Source organism: Neovison vison, chromosome 3 (genome assembly GCF_020171115.1).
Source record: "Neovison vison isolate M4711 chromosome 3, ASM_NN_V1, whole genome shotgun sequence".
NCBI lineage: Eukaryota > Metazoa > Chordata > Mammalia > Carnivora > Mustelidae > Neogale > Neogale vison.
In genome coordinates this window covers 148,893,833-148,907,927 of record NC_058093.1, presented here as the reverse complement: position 1 = coordinate 148,907,927, position 14,095 = coordinate 148,893,833, and the positions used below count along the sequence as shown (strand labels likewise).

The 14,095-nt window shown below is 50.4% G+C and overlaps 1 protein-coding gene across 2 annotated transcripts in view; it reads left to right on the top strand.

The window, feature by feature from the left end:
• Positions 1-14,095, top strand: part of CTIF (cap binding complex dependent translation initiation factor) — a 281,396-nt gene that overhangs the window by 127,268 nt on the left and 140,033 nt on the right. The window lies entirely within an intron of this gene.

Here is a 14,095-nt window from a genome sequence, read left to right as displayed (position 1 = left end):
ACTCCCTCCCGCTGTCCCCACCGAATCACAGCCTGTCCGGGCTGCCAAGGCCTACTTAGACCTTCTGCCCATCACCCCGTTACACAGACAAGGGAAGTGAGACCCAGAAAGGTAAAGGTTTTACCCAACTTCTGATTGCCCTGCTGAAAAATTCTTTCTTTTCCTGAGGCTTATGGGAATACCCTAGACTTCCCATTCTGCCCAGTATCTGCCAGCCTTCCAGGCTTCTCTCCTGTCACTCACCAACTTGGGCTTTAGCCATGTGACGAACTGATAGGTCCTTGATCTAACGGCACCAGTCCCTCTGCCTTAAATGTCCTTCCGGCTTCTTTTGCATGCCTGCCTGCCTACCGTATCCCTGTTCTTCCAAGACTCTGCCTGAAGGTCACGTCCTCTGTGCACCCCTCCCAGACAAGCATTTCCTTGCTGATTCACCTGGGCCTCTCCAGTGCTTAATATAGACTTAGAGAAGGGCTGCCCACCCCCCATGTCATTGGTAAACCTGTGTGTCTCCTGCATGTCCCCCTTATAACACACACTCCAAATCCCAAGGGCTGAAAACATCCCATTTGCCTTTGCAACTTTTAGGACAGTGGTTCTCCAAGTGGGGTGCTCAGGCTAGCAGCACTGGTATCACCTGGGAACGTGCTAGAGACGCAAATTCTTGGGGGTCCCTTCTTTTCCACTGAACCACAAACTCTGCGTGTGGGGCCCAGCGATCTGTATGTTCCTATCCTGACAAGTGATCCTGATGCCTGTTCCCGGTTGAAAACCAGTGCTTTACAGCATACTTACAGGCAGCTGGCTCTTAATTATATCTTCTTTTCCTGCTCTTTTTTCTTTTTTTTCATACCAAGATATGTTTGACGTACAACACCGTGTGAGTTTAAGATGTGTGACTTGTTGATTTTAGTACATTTATATCATGCGGTTCATCCCACATCTCTGGCTTCAGAGTCGCCACTTCTGGAGTGGGGAGCAGGTGATGTCAGGTTTCCTCGCAAGTTTAATTTTTATAGTACAGATTTGTTGTCTGTCTTCGTGATTTCTTGATAACTTCATGGGTAATTGACCTCACCCACCTCCTTCGATTCACTGCCAAAATCTTTGGTTGTTTTTTTTGTTCCTTATCATTATTTTGCTCCAGTGAAAGACCAAGAATCTTGCCCTCTTGGACAATCAAGGATATGGATTCACAGAGGGTTGAGTGATTCAAGGTAAAAACAGTGCTCCAGATTCCAGCACCTGGTCCTGTCACTGGCCATACCCCAGATGGGGGACCCTTTGGCCCTGACAGTGCCAGGTGAGCCCCTGCAGGTTGGGGGGGGGCTCGTTACCTTCCTGACTATGAAAGGTAGAAGCCTCAGAAGAGCCCCCAGGGACACTGCACACTTGCATCGGGTCGAAGCCACCCCCTGGGGTGGAGATGTGGGGGCAACTTCTGTGTTCAGAGAGGAAAAGGAAGCCCTGGGCTAATCATTCTGTCTCTTCTCTTCGGATCCCGTTGCTGCATGGGGGGCTGATTCGCCGGCCCCGTGTGTGGGGTGGGGGCCGGTGTGGAAGGGAGTTTGTCCCTGAGCTCAGAGACTCTGCCGGCAGCAGGCAGTGACCCTGACGCATTGTTGGTGGCAGGAGGAAGCTGACCTGGGGATAAAACAACAAACACTAACTTCGGCCTACAAAGGGAGTAATCAAACGTTGCTATTAAATAGACTATAAATAATAACAGTACTGTAATCGCAGGCCCAGCCAAACAGACTTGGGGGAGGCCAAACATCGAGATCGTGTCTGGAAAACAGCCCTGGTCTTTCCCTCTGAGGTTCAGTGCTCTGACTTTTGGAGCAGAGGGCCTGAGGATCTGGGTTTCCAGTGGAGGCGGAGGCCAGTGCCCTGACCCAGGGACAGGTGATCCTGCCCCATCTCAGAGCCTCCTCCTACCATTTCCTGTGAAATAGGAGTGAAGCCTGATCCACCCTCTGGGCCCAACCCTGTACGCCTCCTTACCCACGCGCTTTACCACTCCCTCTGCATAATTTTATTTTCGCCTTGATGGTTTGAAGAACAGGTTGTGGACGTGTTGTCACTTTACCCCTAAATACCTCCATGTGTTTTCCTAAACACAGGGACAAGTCTCTTACATAATCAGAGTTTCAGGGTCAAAATCAGGAAGTCCACATTGATAGAATCCTATTACATAATCTGCAGACCTTGTTTCCATTTTGCCAGCTGTCCTGCTGATGGCTTAGCTAAAGAAAAGGTTGTTGGGTTGTGTTTTCGGATTTGGAGCTCAGGGGAAAGCCACACTTTGCTTTTCATTGACGTGTCTCCTGAGGTTCCTCTATCTTTCTGTCTTTCATGATCGTGACATTTTTTTGAAGAGGATAGACCAGTCATTTTGTAGAATGTCCCTCGAGTTGGGTTTGTCTGATGACTCCTAGGAAGTGAGTATGCACTTCCAGAAGGAACGCCACAGAAGAGGCAAGGTCCTTGCTTGGTGCAGGGTATGAGGAGGCCCAAGATGTTGGTTTGATGACCGTGACATGGACCACCAGGTGGGAACTTCTAGAAAGTTCCCCTTTACAATTAAGAACTGTCTTGCAGGGAGCTATACTGTTTCTGATAATACTTCTGTCCACTCGCTTTAGCATTCATTGATGATTCTTGCCTGAAATAGCTTCATGTTTGTGGGCAATTGGTGACTTTTCTAATTCCATCTATATATTTTAGTTGACTTTCTACTGTAAGGAAGATCATTCCTTTCTCTTATTTATTTACTCATTCATTCATTCATGCATTTACTTACATGTCTTGACTTAATAGATTCTTACGTTTCTAATGGTTATAATCTGTGACTATTGGATGTCTAATGGTTATGGATTTGACAAACAGGAGCCCCTTCAGGTCACTTCTGTGTATTTCTGAAATGCCCTGAATGATTATTCTTCACTTGCTGGCACAAAAAGTGGTTCTGGGTTTACTGGTGCTTTCCCAGCCCAGCCCTCGGAGCCATTACCCATGGAACCCAGTTCCTTCTTACTGGACAGTTTTTAGAAACTCAGATCCAAGTGCTAGGTGTACTCACTGCAGCTGAATCCCCTGACTTTTGATTCATGTCTCTCTTCCATTTTCCGAGTCCCCAGGTCAGAGCTTCTCTTGAAAATAAAATCTCTTGCCTAGAGGTGGGGATGAAAGCACATGGCATGGCTCTGCGGAGTGGGCAAAGACCCTTGGAGAGTCCGTATCCAGACTCTTCTCAGCACCTTGAACACCTCCCCCGCTGCCTTTCGTGGTCCCTAGTCCCTCCAAACACCTCCCCCACCTTTCATGGTCCCTGGTCCCTCCGAGCTCTGAGCTCCCTGGGGGTTTGGCACATCTCTCTTTCATGTCCCCTTCTGCGGAGTTACCCGCCACTCTGCTCCCATTCTGTCTTCCCTAACTTGGTGGAAATCTCTTTCCTCATTCTCTGTGTTTTTGTAGGTTTACAGTCTTTAGTATTACTATTATTATTATTAGAGAGGAAATTTTGAAATAAGTGCATGGAGTCCATCTAGTATGTGAGGTGGAAATCCAGTTGGTTGGATTTAAGTCACCAGGGAAAGAGGGAGATCACTGAAGGGGACACTAAGCTACACACACTTGTCGGGAGCAGCAGTGGGAGCAGAGGCCTGTGTCTGAGAGGAGAGGGATGAAGTGACCTGTCCTCTTGAGTCGATGCGGAGAACGAGTATGTGGCAGAGGCCCTGGACACGTAGTCATTGGGATCAGAATATAAGGGGGGGGAGGGCAGCAGAATGTACCTGAATGCCAGTAAATAGATTCTTTCTTTGCTGTTGTTCATAGATCCCTGAGAAGGACAGACACACACACACACACACACACACACACACACACACACACACACACCCGTGTGAGGTCCCTGAGAAAATCTGTTTGGATTCAGACCTTACAGAGAGGCTTACTCCCACCCGAGAGCCAGGAGCCATCAGGGCAGACGCTCCCCGTGGAGGACCCAAGGATAAGTCTCTGCAGCCCAGCCATGTAGGACTCCGACAACACTCCGCCTCGCTGTTCGTTGCCCAGTGCGAAAGACGTTCCTCCAGCAAGTCTCCAGGGTCCTTGGGAGCAAGGCTCTTGTCTGGTACCTCACCTGGGCCGGGGTTGGACACAAGGTGGGGGCTCAGTAAGTCCCAGAACCTTAGATAGTTGCTAAATGCCAGAGCAATGTGTGAGCCCGCTGTGCCAAGGAGGGGAGCAAGGCGGCCTCTTCCCCGAAAAGCTGCAGGTCCTTTGGTCATTGCTGGGCTCTCTCCTTCCACAGCTGCCTGAGTCTCTCCCCTTTGGCATTACTAAGAAGCCTGACCCCCACCCACCCCCAGGGGCAGACTGGCTCCCAGAAGCCCTCACATAAAGTACAAGCTGTCCCTGCCTTTTGCCAGTCTGCATGTCAACAATCCACGCATTCTGCGGTTCCTGAAAACCATTTTTGTAGAAATTCTGGTAGCTTGAATCTCCTTACTTGGGAGTTCCTGCTCATTTCTGGAAGTGTTGAAATAAGCAAGTATGCCCTTAAGGGCAGGCAGGCTCGTTGTGCTGGCACAGCTAGCATTGTACCCTCATGATAAAGGATGGCACCCCAAAGAGCCAACCTTAGTGGCTGGTGGGCCCTTCTGTGTGCTGTTCTCATCTCAGGAACACAGAGCCCTGAAGGGCAGGGACCCTGGGTACATCCTATTTCCTGGAAGCCCTCCCTTTCTAGCTGGTCACTGGCAGGGATCCGTTCTGTGGACAGGTTGTCACCTCAGGCCCCCGGGAGCAGGGTAAAGCCGGAATGTACTGGGAATGGCTGATGGCGGGGGGAGGGTCAGATATGAGCAGGCCCAGGAGCAGGGGACACCGAGAATGAGTACCAAGATGCGCTGAGACTATGCAAGCCACTTGGCTGCCTCAGCCTCATGCCTGGGGCAAGGAGCAGCCCGCGTGCATCCGTGCGGCAAAAGCTGAAAGCTGTCTCTGGGCGTCCAGTTTGGAGACCCAACTCCTCAGTTTGAAGCCATAAGGAAAGCATTCTGAACACATCCTGCTCCCCAAGGAAACAAAGGTCCCCCCCCGCCCCTCCAGCCACAGATCTGGGGCTGCAGATGCACAGGTCACTGCTCTTCCCCACACTTCCCGCAGATTGATTAGAACGAATTCTCAGAAGTGGTCCTCGCAGAAGGCTCACGGGCTTTCTGTTTAATCATTCAGTCTGGAGTCTCACTAGGGATCTGATTCAATAGGTGTTTTTGAAAGGGCCTCTTCACTAAACTGCATGTAAAATGTTCCATGGAAGGGAAATCTGAATTCCCAGCTGCAGCGGGCTCTGCCTCTCCCACACCCAGAACAACCCAGCAAGGCCATTGGAGCAGCCACCAGCAACACTGATCCCACACAGCGCTCCCGGAGGCCCGCAGCTCAGCCCTGCTGGGTCCAGGCCACGGAGAGACGGAGGGTTAGCCACAAGGATGCCACAAGAACCGGGCCTTTGTGAACACCATGCAGGAGAAGGATTTTCTGCCATGGTATCTGGACATCCCATGTCCATCCCCCGTTGGTCCCTGTTCTAGATACTGAGCCATGGGGTGGGTGTCTGAGTCCTTTTTTTGGCCCTTAAAGAAGTGAAAGATGTTCTAGAACCTGGACCAGCCTGCCAGTGACCAGAATGGCCATTTGTGCAAATTAGAAGGAGAAGCTCCTTCCTCACACTAGACAGCCTCTGCCCAGTATTGTCAAAAACCATCCAGATCCACGGTGACTGAGGCGAGGACCGTCTCCTGGAGTGGCACAGAGCCCGCGTCGGCCGCAGGTTGTTCCTCTTTGTAAGCAAACGTCACCAAGGGGCTTGAGTTGAAAACCTAGGCCACTAGCTCGTGTTCTAGAAGACCGGGCTTTGAGTGTGGAGTATTTCCAGCTAAAGAGAATCCCCCTTAGAGGTTAATATCGTACAGCCTAGAAGGCTGAGTAATGCATTCTGTTTCCTCAGGTGGAAGCCGCTACAAGGCCATAGCAGGTTATGGGTTTCCAGGCCTGAGAGGAGCCTCAGAGTCACTGAGGGCAGCTCCTTTCCTTTTGCACCTGGGAACACTGAGGCCCACACAGACATCCCTGCCCTGAGGATAGGCCCCTGCCCGTCCCTGGTATGGGGCTGAGGAGCTCTTCTAGTGTGAGTTGGGTGTTGTGAGTCAGAGGTCCTCGTACCCGAGAGACCCCTGCAAGTCTCTGGAAGTCTCTGGAAGGGCTGAGTGCAGAGATAATGTGCAGCGAAAAGCTGCTGCCAGAGTCCCCCACATTCTCCCAAGGCCTGAATGAGACACTAGTGCCTGACCTCCTTTACCTGCTGCGGTCGCCGACCATGCACGCACACCAGATTGCTCTTACTGCAACGTCAGGGAGCCTCTGTAACGCGTGCCAGTTGTGGGGGATTCTTCTTGTAAGGACCCTCAGCAAAGTTGGCCACGAAAAGCAGGCATTCTGAAAGCAGATCCTTCCTAGTCCTCGCCCATACACCGTACCCAGCCCAGCCAGGGCCCAGCAGCCGGTCAGGGGTGCTCATGAGAGGGGCAGTTGTCCCTCTTCCAACTGTCCCAATGGGCCGTGCGTGCTCATGTACACACGCATGTGCACGCACTCGCGCGCACACACACACACACATTCTCTCAACATGTTAAAAATGTTGGGAACAATTCAGCCTAGTTCTTGACCCATGACCTCTAAGGCAGCTCAGCGGCCTCTGGAACATTATCTGGCTTCAAAGAGTCCCCTCCAGGTCAAAGCAGAAACATTTGCTTGGCAAGAAAAGAGAAGATGTTCCTTTATGTGGCTTTTCCTGGCGGCAAGAAAAGGGACATTGTTCCAGCAGGCTGGCGTGTGGTGTGGTCAAGGAAATGTCATCATACCCCCTCAGCAAGGTCTTCTCAGGACACCCCAAAGGGCAACAGCACCAGCGGCTGGTCACGTGGCCCAGGCTGGTCACTCAGGTTGGCCAGCCGGCACAGGATGTCCACGCACAGGAAGACCTGATTGGTGGAAGACGGACAGGCAGACAGACGGCGCCTGTGGGTGAGGACTGGGGAGGAACCTTGCCGGGTCCCTGGGGACCCCGGGCAGGGGGGGCCTCTCCATCCCACAAGAAGAGAGATGCCCTAAAGACCTCAGGGTGATTCAGAGTCAGATGTCGGTGACCAAAAAGAACAACTTCTTTTGGTCCTGCCATTGGCGTGGTGAGGAAATAGGAGCTTCCCTCCGCGAAGCTGAGAAGACCTTGTTTCAAGGTCTTTGGAATGAGTATCACGCGCACCCCCCACCCCATTCCTTGCTGCATGTTAAAGTTGGCTGGGAGCTCTTGAAAAATATCTGTGCCTGGACCCCACCCCACCGGCAGGTCAGAATCTGGGCATGATGGGCCCTGGGCACCAGGCTCCTATAAAGGTCCCAGGTGAATCTAATCTGCAGCCAGAGCTGAGACCCTCTGTGCTCAGGTCCTAGAGATTTCTCATGCTGTGCCCTCTTGGAAGGTGTTTGCACCAGACCAAAGCAAGGGGTTAGCCAGGATTTGATCCAAACTTACAAAATGTTAGCGTAGTGACCTCTGCCTTCTTGATATGAATTACACTTCACCAGGCTTAATCCTCCTTCATTTTCTATCTGTCTTGCAAGGATGTACTATTCCTTCAGAACCAGGACCGTGTCTTATTTGCCATTTCTCATGCATAGTGCTTTATCTCCTATCCCCACCCCCATCCTTCACCAAAACTAGCCCATTTTATTCTTAGATGTTCACAGACTCTCCTGTCCCTCTGCCATTTCCCCGATCCTTACATTAGCTGTTGACATCTCTTGACCTTGGGATGGCTTCTTAACAGCCCTGCCCTGGGCTGCCCTTCAAAAGCCCCTGGAAACTGTCCTCCACACCACATCGGCACAAAATCCACAATCTAGCTGTTTTACGAACATGCTTCTGCCTTCCCTTGCTTCCCCATCACACGGAGAATGTAGCTCCTGCCCTGGAAGGCCTCCCGCCTCCAGCCCCTGCTCTCCTGCCAGCGTTAGATCCCACATGTTCGCTGTCATGCCCTGTGTTAACAGCCACACCGACGCGTGGTGGGGCCCTGAGTACAGAAGGGCCAGGCCTCCATCTTTGGCCGGCATGAGATCGGCAATGGCGAGAAGACCATGAGCAGGCAGTGAACCCAATCACAGTGGCTCTTTCTCCTCTCCGTTTCCTCATAACTAGAGTAGGGATGATGAAATCTATCCCTCCCACCACCATCTCAGGAGGAGAATCCAGTGAGATGATCACGAGGAAGTTCTTGGACAACCATGAGGCGCTCGACAAATCTAAGAGCTTCTACAAGGACATGAAGAAATAGGTGTTGCATGGGGGTTCACGGGGCCCGCTGGGAGTCATTCGCACAGAACACTGTGCGCGTGCTGGTGAGCAGGGCAAGCATGTCCGTGGCGACACTGGCTTCTGCCCTTAGTGTTTTCATAAAGAGAATCGGGTGAAGGAAATGTCTTGGAAAAGACAATCTTCCTAAACTCCCCCGAAATAACTTCAGTGGAAACAATTGTGGTACTGTCCACTGGGCAGTTATTGTTCCAATCTACCGCAACATGGGAAAAATCTCCCAGCATTTCCAACTCAACTGGGAATCAGCTTGACTTCCAGAGGCCTGGAAACAAAGGGATTGTGCACAAGGGCTGCTCTGGGTCTTCATGGCCTACTGGAGCTGAGGACAATCCCAGGGCTTGTGTACAGCTTAGCTTTTCCTCTCCACTTCCCTTTGGGAGTCATGTTTGCTAGAGACTTTTGTATTTTCCCATAGATAACTTTTGGGGGTCATGACCAAAAGGCTTTATTACAACAATACTTGAGATTCTAGATTTCCTTCCAGTCAGTTCTATAACACAGCATGGCAGATTTGAGACCTCAGAATGCTCTCTTGCCCACACCCACCAAACGGAATCAGAATAGAATAGAATAGAATAGAATAGAATCAGAATAGAATAGAATTCCCTCCTTTGAAAGGTCTTCCTTGGTGCTCTATTCTTCTACCTTCTCAAAGGCTCTGTCTTCCGGATGTGGTTAGAACCTCCTGTCTGATCATCCTGTCTCCCCGCTGCTTCTCATACTAATCTGTCCTCTTCAAAGAAACTGTCAGAGCACCTTTGCCCAGTGCCTTCTCCTGTTACCTCCCTCCTTGACTCAAAAGGCAACATGTAGCTCCCCAGTGCCCCATGAGACAAAACCAGGAGCCCTCTCCTGGGCATCCATAGTTCCTGGAATTTTCCTTAATGACCCCATCCATGATCACCCACCGGCCCTTCATTGCTGCCCTCACTTGACCAAGACCAACCTGACTTTCCTGTCATTTTCTCCTTTTAAAAACCTTGAGCATGTTAAATGTGTAACTAAGTGTGATTTGATTTTCTTTTGTAAAAAAACGCATTTTGACTTCTTCCTGCTGGCTCTCCCTTCCAGAAGACCAGTCTCCTCTTGCCTCTGTATGTGGAGCCCTCCCCACCACCTCTCTGCTTCTAATTCTCCCATCCTTTAGAATCCTTCCTCTCTCCCTTCCTCTAAGAAGTGTTCCCCGATTACCGTGTGGGGACATTCTAGAGCCTTCTTTTTCTCAGAACATGGTACCTTAGAAGAGCCCTTCTGACACCTGAATGAGCTTGCAGGTACCAGGCTGACGCAGTTCCTACACAGATTCTGACTCCGTGGAACAGGGCTGAATTCCTGCATCCCTAACCAGCTCCCAGGAGATGCTGAGGATGCTGGGCCATGGACCGCATCAGAGCGGCAGGATCTTATAACCATGGTTCCCGATTTTGTGGCATGTTGGAATCACCTGAGAATTTTAAAAGAGACGCATGCCAGTCTTCCACCCTTAGAAATTCTGATTTTATTGGCATAGGGTGCAACACAGGCATTGAGATTTTTCAAATCTTCCCAGGTGACTGCAGGGTACACTCAGGGGTTGGAACAACTGCCTCATCAGATAGTGTGAATATAGCTAAGCCTAGTGTATATTTCATCTGTGCTGACCTTATCTCCCTGCCTTAGACAACAGTCCCTTTTAAGGCAGGACATGGTCCCCCTTTTCTTTTTTTTAATGAGGCGTGATTGATTGGCTGATGATTGACTATTAGGCTGTTTGCACTTTTTGATGATAAGCCAGTGTTCACAGAGCTTATATTGCCAGTAGAGAACCATACTAGACGTCAAGAGGGAGACAAAGGAGACGGTCTTGGATTGTGCCAGAGCGTGGTTAAACCCACACACAGTGCCAGCCTTGGCTGAGGGGGACTGCCTGTGTGGCATGGTTTCCAGGGCTCTGGACATGTTTCCTCCTCATCCCCACCCTTAGGCGAAAAAAAACCAACAATACCTGCCTGGCTCATTTATTCTTAAAACACTACCACTACTTTTTTTTTTCCCCTTTTGACCTAAGACTGTGGTTCTCAACTTGACCACCCTTTAGAATCACCCTAAACAGCTTTTAAAATCTCCCCTGCCTGGGCTGCCACCCAGACCACTTGCCTCGAGGCTCCCCAGGGACGCCTGGCCACCTGGATGTTTCGGAACTCCCCTGGGGCTGTCAGTGAGTTGCTCCGGGCCGAGAGCCACAGACCTTAGGTTTTTATTGATTGAAATGTAAATAAAATCCGTTTATTCTCCTCTCAGGAGATTATCAGGGCCTTCCCTGAAGGAGATTGAGATTATCAGGGCCTTCCCTGAAGACAGGTTCAAATAGCAGTAAAGGGAGACTGAGGGGAACCCAGGTGTCTATCAAGCTCAAGAAATCACCTCTGGGGCAGGGTGGGGGGAAAGGCCCAGAGGGAGGACAAACTGCTGCAAAATACTCTTGGCCTCCAAGAATTCTTTAGCACAGGGGTCAGCAAATGACAGTTTATGGGCCAAATCTGGCCCACCACCTATTTTTATAAATAAAGTTTTATTAGAACACAGCTATGCTCCTATCTTCTGCTGTACAATGACAGTTGAGACCACATGGCATGCAGATTCTAAAATATTTGCTATCTGGCTCTTCATTGTTTTTTTATTAAGATTTTGCTTATATATTTGCGAGAGAGAGGACAAAAGAGCACAAGCAGGGAGAGCAGCAGGCAGAGCGGGGAGCCTGGTGTGGGGCTCTATCCCACATGACTCAAACTGAAGGCAAACACTTAGCCGACTGAGCCACCCAGGCGTCCCTATCTGGCTCTTTATAGGAAACGTTTGCCCACTCCTCTTCTGGAGGGTTGACCCTGCACAGACTCCCTAGCTGCAATTTGTGCATCACGCACTCACTCAGAATTTTTAATACTGCTTCTTTGTCATTTTTTACGCTCAGAATTTTTTTTTTAATTTTTTTATTTGACAGACAGAGATCACAAGTAGGCAGAGAGGCAGGCAGAGAGAGAGAGGAGGAAGCAGGCTTCCTGCCGAACAGAGAGCCCGATACGGGGCTCAATCCCAGGACCCTGAGATCATGACCCGAGCTGAAGGCAAAGGCTTTAACCCACTGAGCCCAGGCGCCCCTACGCTTGGAATTTTTAAAACCGCTTCTTTGTCATTTTTTAGTTACTTTTTAAAATAGAACAGAGCGTCCTGATAGATGTTTGAGACTAAGTCCTGGTGGGGATAAGGTATGGCTGTCACTTAGCCTGGAGGAGCAGACTAACACCCTCTGGCCCCAAGAAGCCTCATTGCATTTCTCCCACGGGCTGCGGCAATGTCACCGTCCTCCTTATGGGCTGCAGAATGGGAAGACTGGGAAACCCCTCCCCCCATCAGAACCTGATCGGTGGTGGGAGGTTGGAAAGGCTACCCAGGGACGATGGAGTCCGGAGAGGAGCTATAGGAAGCAAAGACCGCAGATGGAAGGAGGTGGCAGGGATGGGCGCTGTGCTTGACCCTGGCGGGAGGGTGTCAGGAAGTAACCAGAGCCCGCGCTTCCAAGTCCTGTGTCCAGGCTGTCCTGTTCCCTTCCATTCCTTCTTGAGCCACCGCTGTGCCCCTGAAAGTAGGTCACTTCGCTGTCTGCTACAGAGACATGGAGGGAAATAGACACCAACTAGGTCATCGTAGCTGCTGGGGCCTGGTGAGCCGGCTGAGAGCAACGACTGCCCGATTGAAGACAACCCGGAAAGACTCTTTGATGTGGCAGGGAATCCTTAATGGCCACATCCACACCACAAAAGTGCAGCCCTGCTTTCTGGGAATGGAACAACTAATTGAATTACTGAAATGGTACATTTCCTTTAGTCAGAGAGAGGTAGAGTCTGTGTCCTTAAAGTATTCCCTGACAAAATTAACAAGTTGAAGGCGATTATTTCTTTTACCAAAGATATTTGCAATAGGACTACTGATTTCCGACTCCAGTTAAAGCAGAGTTGCGTGCAGGAAGCTCTTGCAAGCTCGCAGCTTTGAAGGAAATCATCTTTATCTACTCAAGTCCCATCTTTCTTCTTCATTGGAAATATTCGCCAGGATAAGAGCGTGTTCCTTCTAGTTTTCAGGCTGGACAACACATGGGTCGGAATCTGTTATTTTCCCATGGTGCTCATCACATGAATATTAAACTTGGCAGCTTAGCTGTTAGTTTTAATGTGGAAGGAGGGAAAAGGAGGAAGCAAGGTACCCCTGCACAGATCAAATATGGCAACCCTGGAAATGTATACTTTTGACACTGCCAACTGTCCACAGTGTGCATCCAAGGGAAACCATGAGTGGGCTAATCTTTTACTTGGCTTGCTGTAAATCACGCTTATCATTTGTTCATTCATTTTCTCATTCTACCAACAAAAGTCATGGAGTACCTGCTATGTGACAGTCACCGTGCAAAGTGCATTGTGATGGAAATGGAAACCAGGGATCCATTGCCCATGAGACGCAACCCCAGTGAATTCTGGGTTGGCGCGTGCTATGGTTGGTGCTGGGTCTCTGATCCACCGCGTAAGGTTCCATCCTGGGGCTGAGTTGATGTACCCACTCTACTGCGCATTGCTTTGGGTCTGCCATTTAATTGAATCCAACCTCCCTTTCCTCTCCTGTCGAGAATGGATAATAAGAGTACCTCCCTCTCTGATGTGAGGTTTAAATTAGTCGATACGTGTAAAACTCTTTACTCCATGCCCGCTCCGTGAGTGATAGAAGCTCTTGTTATCCTTATCACAGCTTACAATCCTTGCAGACATAACTGAGTTCCTCCTTTGGTAAGGAGACCTTTTGAATACCTTCCAGGGAAGCGGAATTGCTCACTCAGTGGAAGGGAATGTATTTATGGGGCAGGACTGAAGGGGAAGGAAAGCCTTTGCAGGCTAGCTTCCCCCCATTGTTGGGCTAGCTTATCCGTACGGGACTCAGCTCAGGGATGCCCTACCCTCACCTTGCCATCTTCTTTGTCATCTCTGGCCGCCCAAGGTGGCCTTGGAGGTAGCCTAGAAGTGCAAGGCAGTATTTCCCCATGGACAAGCTGCCTTGACCTCTTCCCCAGCTCTCAGTGTTCTCGGTCAAGTGGAAGAGTCTCACTGAGTGTGGGCAACATGGGAGATACTCTTTGGGAGGTCAGACTTTGACAGGGAAGGCAGGACTCTGAGGAGTCTCCTAGTCTTTGCATACTCTGTGGTCCCGGCCATGACCCGGAATTCAACCCCATTCCCCCACCCCCAACCAGGTGCTTCACACCAAGCAAAGAGCACAGATCCAGGGCAGAGAGCAGGGGCCAAATGCTGTTCTGGCGTCAGTGACTGTAGCCCAGGAGGGGCCATTGCGTGGGACCTTCCTTATGGGTGCCTGACTCCCGGTCCCAGTTGGAGCCAGCCCACCTTCCAATGGGAGCCTTGTTTTGAATCCCTGTGGAGACCATGCCTACCTTCTTGGACCTGAAGCTTATTCATCCCTTTGCCCAACAGGGTGAACTCTTGGTACCGTCTCCCTGGCTCTTGTTCCTTGTATGACTTCTCCAGACCATGTTCATCCCCTGTTGGGTCCTGACCCCTCTCAGCCTGTCTGGCCTCAGCTCTGTAGACTGAGAATACTCTTGGACCC